The sequence below is a fragment of the Plecotus auritus genome (assembly GCF_963455305.1).
Source record: "Plecotus auritus genome assembly, chromosome: 3".
In the NCBI taxonomy this organism is placed as follows: domain Eukaryota; kingdom Metazoa; phylum Chordata; class Mammalia; order Chiroptera; family Vespertilionidae; genus Plecotus; species Plecotus auritus.
In genome coordinates this window covers 221,343,507-221,351,990 of record NC_137772.1, presented here as the reverse complement: position 1 = coordinate 221,351,990, position 8,484 = coordinate 221,343,507, and positions in this window count along the sequence as shown.

The window sequence follows — 8,484 nt, the reverse complement described above, 5'->3', positions numbered from 1 at the left end:
TCCCCCCCTTGGGGCTGCGGGTCTACCTGGCCCCCTCCCCCATAACAACCTCCCCCCCCGCCCCGCCCCAGCCTAAGGCTCTGGCTGAAACCATCTCCCTTATTTTTTGGCTTGTTTCCTGTCGCTCTGTCTACCTCCAATTCAGGGAGAGGGCAGGGACGGCGTTCGTCCTCCTCGGAGGGGCTCGGCACACAGTAGGTGCCGCATGAGGATTTCGGGAATGAATGAATGAACTGCGAAGGAATGTCTTCTCTCAGAGCCCCCCAAAGCCCCACTCCACGGAGGACCTGTCCATCTGGCTTTTACCCTGACGTCATGCGGGTCCCTGTGTCTGCGCACCACCCACCCCCAGCCCAGGGGGCCGACGCACCAGGCACAGAGTTGGAGGCTGAGGGAGAGCAATACATTCTCTCTGAGACATCTCCCCAACCCCAGCGCCCTACCCTTTTCCTTAACCCAGTAATTACGTGTGTAATTATTTGTTCTTTGTTGTCCTCCGCTAGCCTGTGAATTTTGTCTTTCTTGCTCCCGGCTGTAGCCATGGGCGTGGCACACAGCAAGTGCTCAGTAAATAGACCCCATTTCCCATCACCCCATCTCAGCCTAGGCTAGAGCTCTAGGTCTCATGGAAACCAAGGCTGGGTGGTGCAGTGCGGGGTGCAGTGGGAAGAACCACCATCCAGGTCTGGCCCTTCGTGGCCTGTAGTCCTCAGGGCCTCTCTCCATGCCTCCAGTTAACCTCCAGGGGTTCCAGGAGCAGGTGGGGCAGGGATATCTGCAGAGGTTTTTGCACCGTGGTGATAACAGGACATCCTGCCTTCTATGATGTCAGGACACCAGAGGAAATGGGTGGTGGGCGTGAGAGCGCCTTATATACATTTTAAAAAATAATCCTCACCCGAGGATATGTCTTTATTGTTTAGAGAGAGAGGAGGGGGGAAGGGAGAGAGAGGTGAGAAACATCCATTGTCTGCCTCCCGAATGAACCCCGATGAGGTACCAAACCTGAAACCTTTTGGTGTACAAGATGACACTCCAACCGACTGAGCTGCTGGCCAGGGCACAACTGGAACGCTTACACATTTCTGGTGAGAATACAAAAATGGTACAGCCACCGAGGAAAACACTTTCTTAGGAAGTTAACTATATATTTACCATATGAGTCTGCAATTGCTCACCTAAGTACTCACCTTAGAGAAATGAAAAGTTAGGTTTACACAAAACTCTGTACAGTAATATTTATAGCAGTTTTTATTTTATTAATAGCCAAAACCTGTAAACAACGCAAATGTCCCTCAACTGGGAAATGTATACACAAACTGTGAACAGCCATATAGTATAGTAGAATACTACTCAGGAATAAGGAACACATGATTGATACAACAACATGGGTGACCCTCAAATGCATTATATTCAGTGAAAGAAGCCACTCAAAAGACTGCAGATTGCATGATTCTCTTTATGTGACATTCAGGCAAATGCAAAAGCATAGGGAGAGAAAACAGGCCAGTAGTTGCCAGGGGCTGGGAGTGGGGCTGACATGATAGGTAGGGGAGGGTGTAGCATTTACTTCTAAGGAGCATGTGAAATTTAGGGGGATGATAGAATCATTTTATATCTTCTCCATGGTGATGATTACATGATTAACTATATATGTTTGTCAAAACTTGCAGAACTGTCCACAAAGAGGGTGATTTTCACTATATGTAAATTATATCTAATTTTTAACAACGTAGAAAAAAAAAGCATGCAAGTGTGATGGGCCAAAGCAGTGAGTAATATTCAGATCAGTGACTAATAGTCACTCATGTATTCATTCAATAAATATTTCTTCGAAGCACACCTCGCACAAGGCTTTGTGCTGGGCATGGGGGCATAAGACTGAAGAATTTAGACACTGTCCCTAATCTGCCAGCACTAAGATTTGATCACACCAATGAATTAAATCTCAAAAAGGGTAGTGTTTAGGAACCTGAGAGTCAAACTCAGATATTCTTGGATGAAAGTCTTGACTTCCCCTCCCCCCACACACACACACACAGTCACTGTGTGACCTTGGGCAAATGGTTTCTCCTCTCTGGACCTGTTTCCTCATCTGAAAAAAATAGAAATAAGCATAGTAGCTACCTTTGAGGATTATTGTCAGGATTAAATGACAGAATGCATAAAATGTGCCTGATACAAAGAAAGACCTTAGTACCCGTTATTAGCCTCCCCATCTCAGCTGATTTTCAACAAGGTATGTACAACAAGATATGGAGGCATCTTCTTAAAAACATGAAGCTATACATGGCGAGTAGGTTTCCAGGCTCCTCCATGAACCCCTACTTTACAGCTACCACTGCAGGTTGTAGAGACATCTCCTCCTTTACCGTCTGCATTTATGTTCTGCGTCAGCGGCCAGGCCAAAGGTGGACGTCAGGCTGTTCTTTGTAGGTCAAGCTTTTGCAAGCCCGGAGCTGCCTGCATCTTGCCGATTGGAATTCCCAGGCCAGGCCAAGCGGCATCCCGCCTTTGCTCCTCTGCTGCCCCCTGGAGGCCGCTTTGGTATAGAAGCTGTTAGGTCTGTGTGAGTGTGAGTTGCCTGGGCAGAGGGGAAATGCATTCGCTGTATTTGAGTGGGTGAGCCACAGCCCAATTACAAATTTAAAAATTTGCCTCAGGCACCTTTTCTTTTTCTTTTTATTTTTGAGATAGAGAGAGAGAGAAAGGAAGGGAGAGGGATAGAGAGATGAAAACATCGATGAGGGAAATATCGATGAGAGAAACATCGATCAGCTGCCTCCTGCACGCCCCCTACTGGAGATTGAGCCCGCAACCTGGGCATATGCCCTGACCCGGAGCGGATCTGGTGACCTGAAGCGCAACATCTTGACATAATAAAACGGCGGTTGTTTTGAGCCACAAAGCTACGGAGTGTTCGTTGCACGGGAATAGATAACAACCATAACCACAGACCAACAGAAACTTCTGCTCCATGCACAGAGCAATGCGAGAGGACTGAAGCCAAGGGCGTTGGGCTCTGGGTCCAAATAGACACCACAGGAGACAGAACCCGAGCCAGGCCTCTGTCTGAAGCCAGCGACAAGGGTGGCCCTCTGCCACGGGGGAGCAAAAAAATAAAATGGCAGGGGTCCCTGCCTGGGACGCTGGCTTAGAGAAAGCGATGGGTGCAGGGAGGGAGGACAGGGATTCAGAGCTTTAGCGTGCACAGCGAATGCTGAAGCAAGCCTCCTGCTGGCTCCTCCCCTGAGGCCGAGTGTGTCCCCAGCGAGTCCCTGAGGAGGAACCCTAAAATGCCACTGTGAGGTCTGCTTCTGGATGGGGGGCTGGGGAACCTGGGTAGAGGCAACAACAACCCAAGCCTGGACAGACCCGGCAAGCACAGAGGGAGAGAGAAAGACAAGGACAGGGGAAAACAAAACCCTGCCCCTCCACCTCCACGTGAGGCTGGAAACCCAAATTCCAGAAGCCTTATTGAAATCCCATAGGCACAGATTCACCACTCACAGCAAGCGGGCCATGAAGCCACTGCAGATGAGATGAAGTTAGAGAAAGATAAGACTTTATCCTATATAATAACAGGCTAATATGCAAATCGACCGAACGGTGGAACCACAGGTCGCTATGACGTGCACTGACCACCAGGGGGCAGACGCTCAATGCAGGAGCTGCCCCCCTGGTGGTCAGTGCGCTCCCACAGTGGGAGTGCTGCTCAGCCAGAAGCCGGCCTCACAGCTGGTGAGCGCGGCAGCAGTGGCGGGAGCCTCTTCTGTCTCCTCGAAAGCACTAAGCATGTCTGACTGCGGGCCTAAGCCGTCAGTCAGACATCCCCCGAGGGCTCCCGGACTGCGAGAGGGCGCAGGCTGGGCTGAGGGGACTCCCCACCCCCGAGTGCACAAATTTCATGCACTGGGCCTCTAGTCTTTAAAATAAGCATCTCTGGAACCCCCAGAGAAAGAATATTAAGAAGAAAAAGAACAGAACCAACAGTATGAAAGTCTAGAAAGCCACAAAAATTAAAATGCTAGGAAAAAAAGAAGAATGGATGGCTAAAGGACCAACAAATGGATGGCTAAAGGAAGGTGTGAACCCAGAGAGGTGAGCTTCCCGGACACTGTCTGCTCCCTGCTGCCCTGAAATGGTAACAGCCTTGAGGTGGAACTGGAGACCAGGGAGGCAGCTGGGCCCACCAAGGTGCAGTCTGATTTGGACCCCACAGAAGGCTTCGATGTCCAGAGGTGCATGCTCTCCGTGGCGGCCTGAGCCAGAGGGCAGAGGGCAAAGAACGCAGGCTGTCTTGGGCTTCACACAGGATAGAGGGGCACCCTGACTTTATCCAGCCTGCCCTCCTGCCCAAATTCACTCTGTCTGCCTACTCTGAAGAATCCCAGATTGAGAATTTAGCTTCAGATGGTGCTGGGTTGGTGACCCGCTCAAGACCCAGGAAAATGCACATCTTCTCAATCCAAGCCTTGGAAAATTCCAGCAGATAAAATTTCCCCAAATAAGAGCTCAAAGATAAAAAAAAAAAAATCACAAAACACACAGATAAACAAGATAGCAAGATAAAATCAGCAGAAATAATAAGTAGCAGAATCAGGCCAGCAAAGGATTCAGATGTCATGATCCTGATATAAAATGGGAATGTTTGACGTACTGAAGAACTAATGAAGGAATCAACAGGTTGAGAAAGGAACTAGAGACCGTCAAAAACAACCCGGCAGAAATTAAAAAGAACCGCCCTGGCTGCTGTGGCTAGATTGGTTGGTGCGTTGTCCATATATCAAATGGTTGCAGATTAGATTCCTGGTCAGGGCACATACCCAGGTTGAGGGTTCAATCCCCGGGCAGGGTGGGAGGCAACTGAGCAATATTTCTCTCTCCCTTCCTCTCTCCCTAAAAAACAAAATTCAGCTGAGGAAATTTGAAGATCTAATTGGCTTTATTAAATGATTCCTAAAATCAGGCAGATCTCATCTAGCAAGTAGCAATTCCCTGAGGAATCATTTAAAATAGAAAGCAGGGTGGGGCATGGAAGTCACTAGCAAAGAAAAAATGAAAGTTCATTGGAGGAAAGTAAGAGTTTAGTGTGAAATAGCTTCTCATTGGCTGAGCTGTGGCATTTTCTTTCTTTCTTTCTTTCTTTCTTTCTTTCTTTCTTTCTTTCTTTCTTTCTTCTTCCCTTCTTTCTTTCTTTTTTTTCTCTCTCTCTCTCTCTCCTCTCTCTCTCTCTCTCTCTCCTCTCTCTCTCTCTCTCTCTCTCTCTGTCTCTCTCTCTCTCTCTCTCTCTCTCTCTCTCTCTCTCTCTCTCTCTCTTAGCTGTGGCATTTTCTATTGTCTGAGCTTATTGCAGGCCAAGAAGAAAGCCTTCCTTCTGGCTGTGGGTAGGGAAGTAAATGCACCTCCCATTTGGAGATGCCAAGTATGTCTCTTCCTGTTTAGGGTAATTGAGAATGAGCAGTAGGACACGGGAGCTCCCCCTACAGGCCTTCCTGGCTGCAATTTTAGTTGCAGTTATTAATTTTCATTATCGCAAATCAAATAGATGCAAAATCTATTCCATTAAAAATTAACAGAACCTTAAGTTATTCTGCAACATAATGAATGTACATACCTCACTCTGAAATCGAAAGATTGGCCCGGCTGGCGTAGCTCAGTGGTTGAGCATTGACCTGTAAACCAGGAGGTCACTGGTTTGATTCCTGGTCAGGACACATGCCCGGGTTGTGGGCTTGATCTCCAGTATGAGACATATAAGAGGCAGCTGATCAATGATTCTCTCTAATCATTGCTGTTTCTATCTCTCCCTCTCCCTTCCTCTCTGAAATCAATAAAAATACTTAAAAAAATAGAAAATACTTAAAACTAAAGAAAATGTAAAATTATAATTTGGGGGATACAGTGAAAGTAGTATGCAGAAGGAATTTTTTAAATCTTAAGTGCTTACACTAGGAAAAAAGCTGAAAATTAATGAGTAAAGCAACCACATTAAGAAATCAGATAAAGATCCACAGAGTGAACCACCCAAAATTAGAAACAAAAAAATTATAAAAATAAAAACATAAATTAATTAATAGAAAATATTATAATAAAGATAATAAAGCCAAAAGTCGGTACTCTGAAAAGACCAAAAACTTGACAAATTTCTTTTTATTTTCAGGTTTTAAAACTTTTAATTTGCCCTGGTGGGTTTGGCTCAGTGGATAGAGCGTCGGCCTGCAGACTGAAGGGTCCCAGGTTCGATTCCAGTCGGGGGCACATGCCTGGGTTGCAGGCTCAGTCCCCAATAGGGGGCATGCAGGAGGCGGCCGATCGGTGATTCTCTCCCATTGTGGATGTTTCTATCTCTCTCTCCCTCTCCCTTCCTCTCTGAAATCAATAAAAAATGTTAAAAAACAAACAAACAAACAAACAAACAAAACTTTTAATTCGCCTATTAAAATTGTGCATTCCAATACTTAAAATCATTTGAACAAAAAAAAATGGCACTCCAATTAAACTGCATTTTACAGCCCGCAGGACGCCTTGGACCAGCTTGGTTTTTACTCTAGACTTTACCCTTGTCCCACCCAGCACGTTCCGTCACCAACATGCAAGTTCCCTCCTTCACCGCCAGCCAGTCAGGCGAGGGGAGCGGCAGGGGCGCCTTCGTTGTCAGTAGTTCTGATGTGAAAAGGGGCAGCGCAGTCACCTAAACTGATCCAACCTCTTTGCATCTTGCAAAGGTAAGCAGCTACAAGAAGTATAATAAGAAGGCAATGCTTGGGGGATGCACAGTGCATATTGGCGGCGCGTGCCTCATTACGTTTCACCTGCTTGCTTCTCCTGTTCAATCTTTTCTTTTGAAGGCGTGGATTTTTCTCTTGCGTTTCTGTCTTCTTCAGTTTCGACTTAGTGAATTTCTCAATCTTAGCCATATCAGGCTTGTCAGACCTGGTTGCAGAGGAAGCCGAGTGAGGTGCGTGAACGAGAGGAGTCCGATCTGCTCAGTGACTGCCGCCGAGTGGACAAACTTCTTGTAAGATTGATATATAAAAAAGAAACCTTGAATAAACAATATTAAGGATGAAAAAGAGTCCATACCTACTGCAGCAGAGATTTAAAATAATAATAATAAAATGATAGCAAGAGAATATTGTGAACAACTTTCTGCCAATAAATTTGAAAATAGACAAAAACTAACAAATTCCTACATATTTATAGGAAAATATAACTTACCAAAACTAATCTATAGTCCTATAATCATTTAAGAAGCTGAAACGATGGTTAAAAATCTAGCCACAAATAAAATATAAGGCCAATGCCAGCTGGGCCCCAAATGATTTTACAAGTGAACTAGAGGCCCAGTGCACTGCTGCCTCCTGCACGCCCCCTACTGGGATTGAGCCAGAAACCCAGGCATGTGCCCTGACCGAGAATCAAACCGTGACCTCCTGGTTCATAAGTTGGTGCTCAACCACTGAGCCACACTAGCCAGGCTGTAATCCTCCTATCTAATAAAGAGGGAATATGCAAAGTGACCATCACACCATCACAAAGCTGACGGCGCCCATAGCCACAAGATGGCAGAGCCCAGTCCCCTCAGCCCTGCCGGAGTACCCCAGGCCTTTCAGCCCCGCAGGGGGGCTGGCGGGGGGGGCAGGTGCACGGTGTGAGCAGACCCACCCTCAGCTCCCCAGCCCCCTAGAGCTGGCCCGAGGCGCAGGCAAGCCTTGGATGGTGGCTGCCCAGCCACCCAGGGCAGCCCGAGGCTCAGGTAACCAGGGCCAGCCGAGGCTTGCACTGCCGGCAGTGGCAGCAGCAGAGGTGTGATGGGGGCATCGCCTTCCCCTGATTGCTGGGTTGCCTCCTGCCCCTGAGGGCTCCCGGACTGTGAGAGGGAGCAGGCTGGGCATGAATTTTCATGCACCGGGCCTCTAGTCTTTAAATAAATAGGATTATAGTATTTGTGTTGTTCCATATTTGCCATCTTTATTGAAAGTCTTTTCATGTTTCTGGATACAGAGCTGCTACTGGCTAACGGGCTGTGCACGATTTCCCTGTGCAGAAACATCATTGAAGGAAACCAGAATATGTCACCCCAAGATATGCCTCTTTGACACAGAACTATTTTGAGGCCACATTCAGAGGTTCTAGGTGGACATATATATGCTCTCCCCACTGGTTTGCAATGTCACCTGTTCATGGACCAAGTTCCCATTTGTAGCTGGCTTATGTCTGCGCTCTGCATTCTAGCCCATTTTTCTGCCTGGTTTTCTGCCTCTACGTGGTTTTATTACTGTGATTTTGTAATATGTCTTAATATTTGGTAGAGCAAGTTCTCTTCTTGGCTCCATTTTTTTTTTCAAAAATGCTTTACATTTGTAAGGACCTTGACTTTTCATATAAATCTTAGAATCAGTTTATGATCATACTCCAGCCAAAATCCCTTGGGATTTTTGTTGAAATCCTTTACATATTAATTTGGAGACAATTGACATT